General features: G+C 50.1%; 1 long non-coding RNA gene across 1 annotated transcript; it reads left to right on the top strand.

The window, feature by feature from the left end:
- The first annotated feature begins 90 nt into the window (after window positions 1–90).
- On the top strand, window positions 91–6717 carry LOC148323055 (uncharacterized). The gene is made up of 3 exons (XR_015846636.1): window positions 91–748; window positions 5983–6123; window positions 6392–6717. It is a non-coding gene; the product is annotated as an uncharacterized LOC148323055 (long non-coding RNA).
- Window positions 6718–15724: the final 9007 nt, after the last annotated feature.

The following is a 15724-nucleotide window of genomic DNA, read 5'->3' as shown; positions in this document are numbered from 1 at the left end:
CAAAGGCTTATGGATGTTCGAAACGTTATAGATATAGAAAATAGATAGCTTGTTGATGGCTAAATGGTACGTCAAGGTATCTACCATCTTGCAACTGTCATTTGCATCGCTGTCTGTAGCATATAATAAATACAATGCGCTGGATTACCATTCACAATTAGGGGGGATTGTTGTTGTTATTTAGTGTTTTTTTTAAATATAAGTTTAAAATTAGAATAGGATACAAAGAAGATTAAATCATCAACAATCTCTTTACTAGGCGAGCCCTAAAACAACAGATTGTTTTCAATCACCGCAGCGAGAAACTTGAAGCAACTTTAAACTAGTTTAATCTCACAGCAACTATTTTGCAAGAGCCCGAGAATCAAATGAGAACGCTACAAAGGCTAGCTAGTTATGAGGTAGCCACGCTGATTGCAAAGCAGTGCAAACTTTCACTGAGGGTGAATTTATCAAAGACTGCGTGATGACTATGGTGAAGAAAATCTGTTTTGAGAGGCAGCAAAAGTTTGAGAAAGTCTGCCTGGCACGTAACACTGTGGCACGCAGGATTGAAGAAGTGTCATCGGACATCAAAAGAGAAGAGCTTGAAAAACCAAACGAGGGGAACAGATTTATTCTCCTCTGTTTGCGCTGCCGTGGATGACATGAAACTCCTGTGGAATAAAATTTCTGGGATTATTACACAGACGGCGCACCATCCATGACTGGCGAACGAAGTGGATTAGCAACACTAATAAATTACAAAGTAAGTGTAGAAGGGGGTAAAGCTGGAAAACTCCATTGCATAATTCATCAGCAACCTCTGTGTGCTAAATATCTCCAACCATGTTATGAAACCGGTGATGAAGGCAGTTAACTATATCTGCTCCAGAGCGCTATGCCACCATCAGTTCCAACAGTTTCTAAGCAAGATTCATGCGGAATGTCGTGTTCTTCAACGGAACAAAGTAGACGGGGGGGGGGGACAACTGCAGGCTTGTCGGTGGCTTTATTTGTCTCTGCTTACACATCCCCCACAGCAACAGTGCCTCCCCAATATATACCATCCCCGTAATCAGGATCAGCTGCAGACCGGATGAACCTGTCTCATGCACAGCACCGTCAGTCCCAAACAATACAATACACCACATCTCCCTTTTTTTCTTTTTAGAAAAAAACTAACGTGAATGAAAAAGTATGTTGCATGTCTAGCTACGCTTCATAGATTTAGCCTTACTGGTTTGATAATGACTCTTCCTGATCGAGTTTTCACAACATCAGTATTAACAGGAAATACCGGAGGTACAATGGGTGATTGTTTTACCTGCTCCGCAGATACACTTGCCTCACTCTGCTTTCCTTTATACTCATCACCCAAAGGTGAATGTGAATGTAATCGGATAAAATGTCTGCGATTGCGTCTCACTGTCCCCGGTGATAAGTCCACAGTATAGGATCTTGGTGTTGTATGACTCTGGATAACAGTGCCTGGTGTTCTTGCATCTGTCACCCACACTCGCTCTCCTGATGACACCTTACACAAGGGTTTTACTCTGTGACGTCTGTTGTAGTAAGACATGTCCGATATCCTCTTCTCCCGTTCCTTTTGTGCGAGCACGACGCTGTCTGTTTGACAGTCCTTCCAACTGCGAAGGAAAGGAAGGTAGTGTTGTCCTCAGGCGACGACCCATGAGTAGTTCGACAGGGCTGTATCCATTCTGTAGAAGAGTAGCTCTATAAGCAAGTAGAGCTAATTATGGATCCGCAGCTTTTTTCAGTAAGTTCTTTACAGTCTGTACCGCCCGTTCCGCCTCCCCGTTACTTTGCGGAAACTTTGGGCTACTTGTTACGTACTCAAATCCATATGCCGCTGCGAAGTCTGCGAACACCTGACCAGAAAACTGGGGTCCATTATCTGACATCAGGACCTCAGGGATGCCATGACGGGCAAAAAAAGATTTCAGATGGGTAACAATGTCTTTGGATTTGGTTTTGTTCAGACAGGCAATCTCAACAAACCTGGAAAAATAATCCACAGCGATTAGGTAAATTTTCCCTCCTAGCTCGAACAAATCTGTACCCACTCTTTGCCACGGGCGTTTGGGGCATTCAGTTGGCATCAGTGGCTCATGAGGGTTTTCTCTTTCCTGTATACATGTTCTGCACTTCAACACCATCTCACGTATTTGTTGACTGAGCCCAGGCCATCATACTGTCTGGCGAGCTCGGGCTTTGCATTTCACCACTCCTTAATGTCCATGCAATTTTGCTAACACATCATTTCGCATTGCTGAAGGAATAACCAGTCTTGAGTCTTTCAACAGCAAGTTGTCCTTGATTGTGAGCGTGGCTCGGTCGGGCCAATAGTTTCCCAGCAGTGGTTCTTGTTTTGCGTGAGCCGGCCAACCTTGCCTGCACAAATCCATGACACGAGCACACACACTGTCCAATTTCAATTGGTCTTTTAGCGTTTGCATATAGGATGAACTGACTGGTATATGTCCAATAATGCTGTCTACATATATGTCTGTGCTCTCCATGAGTTCTATGTCCGACTTTGTCGACTCCTTTTTCAGTGGTGCTCACGACAGAGTATCTGCTGTCGAAAGTGATTTACCTGGTGCATACGTTATCTTGTAAGCATAACGCATGAGTCTCATTCTAAACCGCTGGATCCTAGGTGGCAGTAAATCCAGAGCTTGTCCTCCCAATAAAGACACAAGGGGTTTGTGATTGGTTTCCAGACAGAAGTATTTGCTGATCAGAAAATCACGGAACCGCTCACACGCCCATGTACACGCCAAAGCCTCTTTCTCTACTTGTGCATAGCGTTGTTCTGTAGGAGAGAGTGATCTTGAAGCATAGGCGACCGGTCTCCATCCTTCCTCCCCCCACAGCTGAAGAAGAACACCACCTAGTCCATACGCTGAAGCGTCCGCCGATACTTTAGTGTCTCTGTTTGGATCATACATTGCAAGTACTGGGGGTGAAGTTAAAGCTTCTTTCAGTGTTTTGAAGGCCTTCTCTTGGTCCACGCCCCAATACCAGCTGTTCTTTTTGGACAGAAGATCTCTCAGAGCTTTATCCTTCTCTGTTAAATTGGGGATGAACTTGCCCACCTGGTTCACCATTCCCAGAAAATTCCTGAGCTCCGTCACATTTGTCGGCTCCTTCATCTTCATGATGGACTCTGTTTTCTTTGGGTCGGGACTTAAACCAGTGTCCGTAATGATGTGACCAAGGAAAGTCATTGTGCTCCGCGACAGGTCCCATTTTTTGACATTAAGAGTTATGCCTGCTTTTTGAAGCCTTTGCAGGGTGGCATGAAGTCGGGCATCATGCTCCTCTTGGTTACGTCCCCATACTAGCACATCGTCCATGTGACAGACTACACCTTCAACTCCCTCGATGACTTCCAACATTATGCGCTGAAAATGCTCCGGCGCAGAGTTGATGCCGAAAGGAAGGCGATTGAAGTGGAATCGCCCAAAGGGTGTTATGAAAGTCGTTAGTCTGGCTGATTCGGCTGACAAAGGAATTTGCCAGAAGCCCATGTTTGCATCCAGTTTTCTGAACACTTTGGCTCCTGCTAACCTCCCAAGACTCTGTTCGACTGATGGCAACACAAACCTTTCCCGGCACACATACTCATTCAGTCCACACACAGTCTCAGCCTTGGACTATTTTTCTTCGGAACAACGACCATGCCAGCGCACCAGTCTGTAGGTGCCTCCACTCGGGTGATGACTCCGAGCTCTTTCATCCTTTGTAGTTCTTCCGTTACTTTCCCCATCAAAGGTCTTGGAATCCTCCTAGGGGTTTTCAGTGGGTATGGCACAGCTTTTGGCTTGAGCTTTATGTGGTATGCTTACTGTACCTCACCTAATCCACTGCACAGCTTGGGGTAGGTTGCTTTTAAAGTGTCCATCGAAACAACATCAACACGTACAAGAAGACCCAGGGCTATGATGGCAGGAAGGCCTAACAGTGGCATGACAAGATTTCTGACAACGTAGACCTTTTCCACAGTCTGTTTTGTTCTGTAGTTGAGTTGCAGTTCCAGGAGTCCAGCAACCTTCAGTGGATTCCTTCCGGGACAGAGCAATGGCTTCTCCGGCTGCTAAAGAACAGGCATTGTGGATCCTGAAACTATATTTTTCAAGTCTGACTGCGATACGGCAGTAACATCCGCTCCAGTGTCGAGCTTGAACATAATTTTTGTGTCTCTCACATTTATCTCCGCTGTCCATGCCTGGTCATCTGTTGAGATTGAGCCAAGGAAAAAACTTTGTTCCTCTTCCTCCTCAATGCATTGGACGTTCTGAATACGTCTACAGACCGTTGATAGTGGCCTTTTTTCCCTCATGAATGGCATTTGGCATCATTGGCAGGACATTCATGTTTTGGGTGCCGAGATCCACCACATTTGTAGCACCGTGCGTTGGGCGTGCCATAGCTTTTGGCTTTAAATTGTTGATGTGAATTCACCGCTTTGCTTTTGTACTCAAACATTTTTTTCTGCTTATTTTTAACAACTCTATCCACAGAGCTCACATTTGTTTGCATCATGTTAGCATCACTTCTCAGAGCAGTTTGTTGCTTTTTAATCTCTTCAGACTGCCTAGCCATGTTCATGGCTTTCTCCAAGTCCAAGTCCTTTTCCATTTGCATGCGTTCAGACAGCCTCGTGTCGGCCAAGCCCACTACTATTCTGTCTCTTATGAGCTCGTCATGAAGCGCACCATAATTGCAATGCTCCGCTAACGCATGTAGTGCAGTGACAAAGGCGTCTACAGTCTCATTTGGCTCTTGTTTGCGCATATTGAAACGTGCACGCTCATAGACAATGTTTTTCTTGACTATGAAGAAGTTGTGAAAGCCATCTCTCACTTTATTGGACACCTTCTGCTCTGTCTCAGTTAGCTTTAATCCTCTCAAGACATCATCCGCTTCGTCCCCCATGCAATATATCAATGTGTTGACCTGGTTTTCCTCCAAACTTGTGGACAGATTGCTTGCTTGACGAAATCTCTCGAAGTGTCGTACCCACTTTGTCCAGTCGTGCGGTTTGGAGAAATCCAAGGGCTCCGGTGGCTGTATGCTAAACGTAGCGCTGGGAGTGCTAGCCGCGGTGCTAACTCCTGCCCTCGCTTGTTGTACGTCGTCCTCTTCAAACATTTCCACTCACCTCTCTCCCTCTTTCTCACTCGACTGCTTCCCAGTGCCGTCCCGAATAGCCTCACAGCACTCCTGACACCATGTCGTGTTCTTCAACGGAACAAAGTAAAGTAGATGGGGGAACAACTGCAGGCTTGTCGGTGGCTTTATTTGTCTCTGCTTACACATCCCCCCCAGCAACAGTGCCTCTCCAATATATACCATCCCCGTAATCAGGATCAGCTGCAGACCGTAATCAAGGATCAGCTACAGACCGGATGAACCTGTCTCATGCACAGCACCGTCAGTCCCAAAGAATACAATACACCACACGGAATATGGAGATGTTGTCTATCACACTGACGTGAGATGGCTCAGTTGGGGTTCTGCACTGTCACGCTTCTACTCTCTTAGGCAAGAAACCTAAGAATTTCTGGCTGACAAATGACAACCTACGCAAGAACTAAGTGACCCGATGTGGCTGGCTGATTTGTTTTTTTTAGTTGATATTACAAAGCACCTTAATGTCCTCAACACCAGTCTCCAGATGCAGTCATAAGACAACTATATTCACACATCAAAACCTTTGGAAACAAACTGCAACTGTTTGAGAGACACATGTCGCTGACCCAACCCAACACTGTACACTTTTCAGCGCTGGAAGAAATTGTGACCAGATTCCCACAGAGTAATGTCAGTATGCAAACGAATCAGTACGCAAATGAATCAGTACGCGTCAGATATTTAATCTCTGGCTGAATAATTTAAATGACGTTTTCGGGATTTTGCAGTTTTGGAGAAGGAGATACCTCTTTTTTTCCTCACCTTTCTCTGTGGACACAGATGATGTTCCAGACCATTTGCAGCTGGAGCTCATTGAGCTGCAGTGTGACACTGAGAGCCACGGACGGCACCAGCAGCTTTCTCTCGCCAATTTTTACCGACAGCTGGATAAGGACAGGTTTCCAGAGATTCGAGCACTTGGTAAGAAAATGCTACGCTTGTTTGGGTTGACGTATTTATGTGAGAAGACATTCTCGGTTATGAACTTAAATAAGAGCCGTGTGAGGACACGGCTACCAGACTCTCACTTACGAGACATCTTGCGCATCCATACCACTGCCTTTGAGCCAGATCTGGCCTGTGTGCTGCAGTCCAGATCTCAGTATCACCCATCACATTAATGCAGACACGTTATTTGTCGGGTGGGTCGGTGTTCATTGCGGTTGATGTCACTGTGCTGCATTTTCAGGTAACTGCCTGTTGTGTCGGTGGTCAGTGAGTGGCGCTGTGCGACTGCATCGCCAAGGGGGTGATGAACCGAGACCATCAAGGGAGAGTGTTTTGCTGTACAATGCACAATGTATGAGAGGTATGAGACGTGATGCAACCGATGTGCTGACACACTATGCGCTTGTTTCTGTGTTAACAGACCCCCCCCCCACAATACTAAATAAACAAATGTGTTACACTTGGATGAGCTTTGCCCCATTCTTATATGTGCAACACATGCACTTGTCGACTATTACTGGCTCATAATTTCTGTTATTTTATTTAAAATTTCTGTGAATATTGGACTGCTACGGTGAGATTTTTTTGTTTCAAATGTAATTTGCACTCAAGAGTATAATTACTTCTGTTTAACCGTTATAAAAAAGTGTTGAAAAAGTGAAGTTGAGTGAATATTCAATTGCATATAATATGCATGTTTCAAATGAACCAAAATACATGATTAAGGGCGCCGAAATTAAAATAAAAAAGCAAACATGAAACACAGAATGGCTTGCTGAAATTTGTTAAAATATATTGTTGTTTTATGTAAATATATTGTTGTTTTATGGCTGCCAGGATGGCCGAGTGGTCTAAGGCGCCGCGTTCAGGACCCAGTCTCCCCAGGAGGCCTGGGTTCGAATCTCGAATTTCCCCATTGCGGGACTAATAAAGGGAATATTATTATTATTATTATTAAAGTACGTCAGCCAGGGTCGCCCCCCCTAAATTTTCACAAACCAAATGTGGCCCCCTTTGAAAAATGTTTGGACACCCCTGTGTTAGTGTCAGGTTTAAATGTCCTGACGCCTTTTGGGAGAGCTTCTTGAAATGGCCAAGGCCAGAAGGAACTAAGCAAGGTTGTCCGTTTTTACCGGTCGCGAGCGGGAGAGAGGCCAGGAGCAGACAGGCGACTCGCTCAGTTCAGCTCTGCGAACCCTCTAGCCCAGGGGTCTCAAACTAAATTTACCTGGGGGCCACTAGAGGCAGACTCTGGGTGAGGCTGGGCCGCATCAGGTTTTCCGCAAGAAAAAAAAAAAAAAAATCTAATCTTCTCAAATGTCTTTATTTTTATTTTTTAACACAAAAATAAGATTTAAAAATAAATAAGGAATTAATAAGAAAATAAATAACGAATTAATAAGAAAATTAATCAGTAATAAATAATAATAATAATAATAATAATGAGTCAAATGTCTGTATTAACAGTTCTTTAATCTTCTTCTGAACATGAATTGTCCTGAACATGAGTGGAACATTGAACATGAACTGATCTTCTGAACATGGCTTCTCATGCCTGCATCTTGCTGCTAGAGACCTGGCAGCGCTTCCTCTCGCATAGCTGAGCCACATTTGGCTTGAGGGAGGAAGCAGTTGAGACCCTTAGTATGGCTTGAAGATGATCATCAGTAAGTCTGGACCTGTACTTGGACTTATTGAAGTTCAAGGTGGAAAAGAGCTTTTCGCACTGTCATGATCCGTTCCCGTCATGCCACGTGCCTTTGTTTATGTTTTCTCAGCTGGCGCGTGGGCGTGCCTCCCGGCACTCTCGTCATGTCATGTTTTCACGGCCGCCGAGACACGCCCACCGGCCACACAGCTGTTTCATGTTAAGCCTTGATTCCTTGTGTATTTAAACCACCGACGCTGATTCCTCAGCGTCGGATTATTCCTTCCCATTGCTCACGCCACGTACCACGTCTGTGTTTTGTATTGATTCCTCGTTTTCTCGATTCCCATTTGTTATGACCATTGCTTCGCCCATTGACTACGCCTCACGCCTTGTACTTGTCGGATTCCTTTGCTCGGTTCATTTGTTTCCCCTTGCCCTTTCGCGACAAGCGATTTCGTTTCATGTTCTTTTCCCTTGCATTGGCAAGCGTTTTTCGTTCCCGTTGTTGTTTTCTTCCTGGAGCGGATTTTCCCTCCAGCGATTTATGTTGGACTTTGTCGGCTCCACGCCCTTTTGTTCTTTAAGTATTTTTGTAACAATAAATTTCCTGTTAAGCACTCCATCTCCCGTGTCCGCGTTTGAACAGTTCCATCATCGCTGCTTTTCCAGTCGCGGCTGGAAAAGCAGCCCCTTTACACGCACAGGTATGTACTCCCAAAAAGGCACATGGTCCGCTTGAACATTTGGGAAAGCTCAGGGAAGCTGGGGGTCAATTCTCTCAAAAATTGCCCAAGCCTGTCTGCTTTTCCACTCACCTCCCTGAACTTGGCTTTGAGTTCAGAGTTGCACTGCAGGTCAATGAGCTCCATTTGAAGCACAGGTGGGGCATCTTGCACATCAAAGGAGAAGTGGTCCGCAAAAATTTGAAATGTGGCTCTGTGCGTCTTGAAGTCTGCAAATCTGTGATCAAATTCCTCCTGCAGCTTCAAAAGGGCATCAACATATTTCTGACCACTGAATGGTGTGCCTACATCCACGAGTGCCTTGCATGTTGGGAAATGGCACAGGTTTTCTGAGAGAGCTGGGCTTTCCATAACATAAGCGTTGTCGAGAATGCTCTAATGTTGTCATATGCAGCACTGACAAGTTGCCCCTGGCCTTGCAACGTCTTGTTCAGCACATTAAGCTCATGTGTGATATCAACAAGAAAAGCCAAGTCCATGAGCCATTTGGGGTCACTTAGATCAGGAACAGCCACCCCATCCTTCTCCATGAAGGCTTTCACTTCTTCCCTCAGCTCAAAAAATCTCCTCAATACGTTTCCCCTGCTGAGCCAACGTACCTCGGTGAAGTAGAGCACATCCCCATATTCTGACTCCATTTCCTCTAAAAAAGCACGGAACCTTCTGTGCTTTAAGCCCCTGGATCTGATTTGGTTGATGCATTTCACAACCACAGACATCACATTGTCAAACTTGAGGCATTTGCTGCAAAGGGTCTGCTGATGGATAATGCAGTGCAGAGCAATGGCCTCCTCCACACCCTCCTCTTCCAGTTTTTTTTTGAACAAGTGCCACCAGTCCATTTTTCCTCCCTGTCATTGATGGTGCTCCATCTGTAGTTATTCCAACAAACTTCTTCCATGGCAAACCGGCATTCTCAATGGCATCACACAGCTGGTGAAATATCTCCTGAGCAGTGGTCTGGCCATGCATTGGAAGTACTGTGAGCAACTCCTCCATCACTTCACACTTGTCATCCACACCACGGACATAGATTGCGAGCTGGGCAGTGTCTGTGATGTCTGTGGTCTCATCAAGAGCGACTGAGTATGCACTGAAACATTTGGCTTTCTCACACAGTTGATCATAAATGTCACTTGACAGGTCAGAAATGCGATCTGCCACGGTGTTGGCAGAAAGGCTGATGTTGCTAAACTGACCTTTCTTTTCCGGACAGATTATACTTGCAGCCTGTAACATGCACTTTTTGACAAATTCACCTTCTGTGAATGGCTTTCCTGCCTTAGCAATCATCTCACTAACCACATAGCTTGCTTCGACTGCTGCATTATTCTCTTTGGTTGTTTTCTTGAAGAAATCTTGTTGCCTCAGTAGACATGTTTTAAGATTGGCAACCCGGTTGGCTCTCTCATCTCCCTGGTATTTTGCATACTCCTCAGCATGTCTAGTAGTGTAATGACGTTTCAAATAGTATTCCTTGTGCACCGCAACTTTCTCTGTGCAAATAAGACAAGTCGGTGTGCCCCTGTGCTCAACAAAGAAGTATTGCATTTCCCACTTTTCCTGAAATTGTCTGTGCTCATCACCAACCTTTCTCTTCACTGCAAGCTTTGAAAAAGACATGTTTGGGGCTGTAGTATATATGATGTCATTTGGTGTCACTGTTGCACTGAAGTTTAAATCAAGTTTACCCGACGCACAAAGAACGTAATTTCCGCTTATTTTGGCGGCATCTAGCGGTGGCACTTCCGGTAATTTACATATGAAATGCATCCTTTGTACAACGAAAGTAGGCATGGTGTAGTAAAAATCTCAACACGGTTAGTTTAAGGACACTTTCAGCAACATCCACAAAAATATTGAAGTTTCTAGGTGCTACGGTTTTTTCATAGTTACTGAAAATGTCTCAAACAACAGCAGCTTAAAAGTGACGTCAAGGCAGCAACAAACGTGATTTAAGCATTATTTGGAGAATTTTTAATATTTTATTTTCGTTTCTTTCACCACCAAAAAATCACATACTGTCATAGAAACAAAAGTAAATAATAAAAACTCAGTTTATATTTCGATAAAGTTTTCAACAAGCCTGCTCACTAAATAAAAAAAACCCAGAAGTAATTTTCAGGCGCCGCAAAATCCGAACATTCATCAATCAAACCCCTACTAAAACATCGAAAAAAAATTACAATCCTACCCTCGTTTTAAAGCTGAAGATGTGCCCAACAATAATCCGCGGTTCAATTTTATCCACTGTGACCAGGTAATCCTACGTTTTATAATTAGTCCCGTCTGTGCTAGTGCTGATGCAAAGCTCCGTCAGACTGCACATCCTGTTCGCGCATGGGTCTCCTGTCAATCAAATCAAAATCTTGTCAAATAGCAGAGATCCTAAGCATAAACCATAGTTCTGGGATGAGTAGACCTACTTCTGTAGTTATAAAGCTTTAATACTGTAAGGGTTCAGAGAACCTTGAGGGAGGAAGACTGGACCCAAGAGCAAGCGTGGATGGTTGAGGAGGATTTATTGAAAGGATCGGGGGAAGAGGAGCGGGTTCGGAGGCCTGGAGAGGAGGGCAGGTGGAAGAGCGGCGAGCCAGTGCCGGAGCGCTCGCAGCGGTGGAGAGGTGCACGCCAGCGCAGGTGCAGCGGAGGCGACGGGCTGGGCGGGGACCGGCGCTGAGGCGGGAGGAGCGCGGGCGAGGAGAGCGGCGTGGAGGTGAGGGCGGCGGTGAGCCGACGGAAGTGGAGAAGGGCAGGCCGGCGGCGTACGGGCGAACGAGGTGCGATCGGCGCTCCAGCGCTCCGGGGCTCGGCGGCTGGCGGCGGAGGATCGGGCTCGGGCAGGCGCTGGGCGGCTGGAGGGAGAGCGAGGACAGACAAAAGTTAACTCGGGTTGCATAGCACAAAGAGCAGACGTGCACGAGGCGAACGTCGACGTGGACCGGGTACCGAGGTAGGTCACGGTATAATCCGGCGTCTGGCTCCTGGCAGCGCTGAGCTTTAAACCCCCGCGGTGATTGCTGATGATGAGCTGCAGGTGCGCAGGAGCCGACGCCCTCTCCGGTCGGAGGCGTGCCTGGCGGGAGACTGCCGGAACCTAGAGAAAAAGGGAGAACTTGCCAGGCCCCCCAAACCCGAACCCCCACAGTACCCCCCCCTCAACGGACGCCTCCTGGCGTCCTTCCTGGTTTGTCTGGGTGTAAGGCGTAAAACTCCCTGATCGGGGAGTCGTCTATGAAAAGCTTACGGGGGATCCATGAACGTTCCTCCGGACCGTAACCCTCCCAGTCAACGAGGAACTGAAAACCCCTCCCCCGACGTCTAACGTCCAACACCTTGGAGACAGTGAAGGCTGGGTGGTCGTCGATCATCAGGGGGGGAGGAGGGGAGATGGTCGGAGGGCTTAGGACGCTGGAAGACACAGGCTTGAGGAGAGAAACGTGAAAGGTGGGGTGGATCTTGAGGGAGTTGGGGAGCTTGAGCCTGACGGAACAGGGGTTAATGATCTTGGTGATGGGGAAGGGACCAATGTATCGCGGGGACAGCTTACGTGACTCGGTCTGGAGGGGGAGGTCGCGGGTCGAGAGCCAGACTTGTTGACCGGGCTGGTAGTCTGGAGCCGGGGTTCGACGACGGTCCGCCAGCCGCTTGTTGCGTTGCGCCGAGCGGGTGAGGGAAGCCTTCACCTCCGCCCAGACTCCCTTGGCCCGATGGATGTGTTCCTCCACCGAGGGAACCGCCACTGCGCGCTCCTGCTCAGCAAAAAGGGGGGGCTGGTAGCCAAGACATGCCATGAACGGGGACATACCTGTCGAGGCGCAGGAGAGGGAATTGTGGGCGTACTCGATCCACGAGAGAGCCTCGCTCCACGTCTCGGGGTTCCGGGCTACCACGCACCGCAGCGCTGCCTCCAGATCCTGATTGGCCCGCTCGGTCTGCCCGTTGGTCTGAGGGTGGTAACCTGACGAGAGGCTGGCTGTGGCGCCCACCGCCTTACAGAATTCCTTCCATACCTGGGTTGAAAACTGGGGACCCCGGTCGAAGACGATGTCTTGCGGGAGGCCGTGGAGCCGGAAGACGTGTTGGGTCAGGAGCGTGGCCGTCTCCAAGGCGGTGGGTAGCTTGGGAAGGGGAACGAAGTGAACGCTCTTGGAGAAGCGGTCGATGATAGTGAGGATGACTGTGTGTCCGTTGGATGGAGGAAGGCCCGTGACGAAGTCCACAGCGATGTGGGACCAGGGGCGGCTCGGGATAGGCAGGGGGTGTAGAAGACCTGCCGGGGCCGAGTGTGAGGCCTTACCGCGGGCGCAGACCGAGCAGGCCAGCACGAATCCTCGTGTGTCTTTTGCCATACTGGGCCACCAGAAGTGCGCTTGGAGAAAGCGAAGGGTACGCGTGACGCCTGGGTGGCAGGTGAGCGAGGAAGAGTGCCCCCACTGGAGTACCTGGGAGCGTACGGCATCGGGGACGAAAAGGAGATCCGAGGGGTCAGGTCGGCGATCGGGTTGGGTCTTCTGCGCCTCGCGAACCGTGCGCTCGATCTCCCAGGAGGCCGCCCCCAGGAGACAGGAGGAAGGGAGAATGGTCTGTGTGATCTCCGGACTGGCAGGTGGAGCGAACATCCGGGATAGGGCGTCCGCCTTGCCGTTGTTCGACCCAGGACGGAAGGAAAGGGTTAAATTGAATCGGCTTAAGAAGAGGTGCCAACGGGCTTGACGGGGGTTCATCCGCTTGGCCGACTGCAGGTAGGCCAGATTTTTATGGTCGGTCCAGACGAGGAAGGGGACGGCGGTACCCTCCAGCCAGTGTCGCCACTCCTGGAGGGCCCAGACGACTGCCAGCAGTTCCCGATTTCCGACGTCATAATTCTTCTCCGCGGGGGACAGGCGTCGGGAGAAGAAGGCGCACGGATGAGTTTTGTGGGTGTCGGGATCCCGCTGGGAGAGAACAGCTCCCGCCCCCGTGTCGGAGGCATCCACCTCCACAATGAACTGGAGTGCGGGATCGGGGTGTCTGAGGACCGGGGCGCTGGTGAAGGCTTCCTTGAGGTGCCCAAACGCTTGTGCCGCTGCTGGAGTCCACTGAAAGGGGGTAAGGGTGGAGGTGAGTGCCGTGAGGGGGCTGGCAACCTTGCTGTAATTACGGATGAAGCGTCGGTAGAAATTGGCGAACCCCAGGAAGCGTTGGAGTTCCTTGCGAGTGGTGGGAGTGGGCCACTCCACCACCGCCTGGATCTTGGCGGGGTCCGGCTGGAGTTGACCCCGGGCGATGACGTAGCCCAAAAAGTGGATCGATGGTACGTGGAACTCACACTTTTCAGGCTTGACGAATAGGCGGTTCTCCAGGAGGCGCTGGAGTACTGAACGGACGTGGCGGCGATGGTCCTCGAGGGATCGGGAGAAGATGAGGATGTCATCCAGGTAAATGAAGACGAAACGGTTGAGCAGGTCCCGGAGAATGTCAGTCATGAGGGCTTGGAAGACGGCGGGAGCATTGGTGAGGCCGAAGGGCATAACAAGATATTCAAAATGTCCGAGGGGGGTGTTGAAGGCCGTCTTCCATTCGTCCCCCTCCCGGATGCGAACCAGATGGTAAGCGTTTCGTAGATCTAGTTTGGAGAAGACCTGGGCGTCGCAGAGAGGCTCGAACGAGGGGTCTATGAGGGGCAGCGAGGTCTTGTTCTTGACAGTGATGCCGTTTAGGGCCTTGAAGTCAATACAGGGGCGAAGGGAGGAGTCTTTTTTTTTAACGAAAAAGAAACCCGCTCCCAGGGGCGAGGAGGAGGGCCGAATAAGACCGGCCGCCAGGGAGTCGCGGATGTAGGTCTCGAGGGCCTCCTTCTCCGGACGGGAAATGTTGTACAGCCGGGAGCTGGGAAGCGGGGCCCCGGGAAGGAGGTCTATGGCGCAGTCATAGGGCCGATGGGGAGGAAGGGTGCGGGCGAGGTCCTTACAGAAAACCTGGGCCAGGTCATGGTAGTCAGAGGGCACGGATGTCAGGTCGGGTGGAACCGGGGAGCGAGGGGCCGATCGGGGAGCCGGGTCGGCGGATAGCAGGCACTGTGAGTGGCAAAGCTCGCTCCACCCGGTGATGGAGCATCTCCTCCAATCTATCGTGGGGTTGTGTAACTGCAGCCACGGGAAACCCAGGACCAGGGGGACTTGTGGCGAGTGAATGAGGAGGAGCTGGATAGTCTCCCGGTGGCTACCGGAGACAATAAGGGTGAGGGGTCCCGTCTGCTGGAAGACCTGGGAGATGAGGCGCCCATCAAGGGCCACCACACGCCGAGGGGAAGGAAGAGGCTCCAGGGGAACCCCCAGCCGGCGAGCCAGAGCCAGGTCTAGGAAGTTTCCGTCCGCTCCGGAGTCCACCAGGACGGTGACCGAAAGGGACTGGGTTTGCCATAGGAGGCGGGCTGGGATGGACATGCGTGAAGAGGAGCCCGTAGCTGACACGTTATGGCTCGCCGCGGGACTCCTGATCAGCGGCGAGCCCCCTCTTTTGGCTTCACGTGGCAATCGGCGATGTAGTGACCGGGGTTGCCACAATAGAGGCATAGCTGGCTCGAGAGGCGCCTCTGGCGTTCCTGGGGATCCAGGCGGGTCCTCCCCAGCTGCATGGGCTCCTCCTGACCGACGGGAGGCGAGACCGGAAGCCGAGGACGGGAGTCGGCGGGAGGCGTGGCGGGGAGTGCCGTTGGTCGGGGCGACCTTCGCGTCCGATCAGACTGCCGCTCCCGCAGCCGGTTGTCCACTTTATGGCCAGGGCAATGAGGTCTTCGAGGGAGGTGGTCTCGTCACGGACGGCCAGCTCGTCCTTGAGCTGGTCCGTCAGACCATTGAGGAACACTCCCCGGAGCGCGGGCTCATTCCACCCGCACTCGTGGGCGAGGATGCGGAATTCCACCGAGAAGTCGGCGGCGGACCGGGAACTCTGCCGGAGTGCGAGCAGTCGGCGGGTGGCCTCGCGTCCCTTGACGGGATGGTCGAACACCCGCCGCAGTTCTTGACAGAAATCGGGGTAGGAGGCCATCGCCGGCGCCGATGCCTCCCACAAGGTGGTAGCCCATTTCGCGGCGCGGCCGCGGAGCAGGTTCACCATGTAGGCGATTCGAGCTCGATCGGTCGGGTAACTTTGGGGTTGGAGATCGAACACCAACGAGGTACTCAAAATGAAGTGG

Source organism: Idiotropiscis lumnitzeri, chromosome 15 (genome assembly GCF_059441095.1).
Source record: "Idiotropiscis lumnitzeri isolate Australia: NSW breed Sydney's pygmy pipehorse chromosome 15, RoL_Ilum_1.0, whole genome shotgun sequence".
In the NCBI taxonomy this organism is placed as follows: domain Eukaryota; kingdom Metazoa; phylum Chordata; class Actinopteri; order Syngnathiformes; family Syngnathidae; genus Idiotropiscis; species Idiotropiscis lumnitzeri.
The sequence above is the reverse complement of the archived record's forward strand: the minus strand, read 5'-3'. Positions and strand labels throughout refer to the sequence as shown.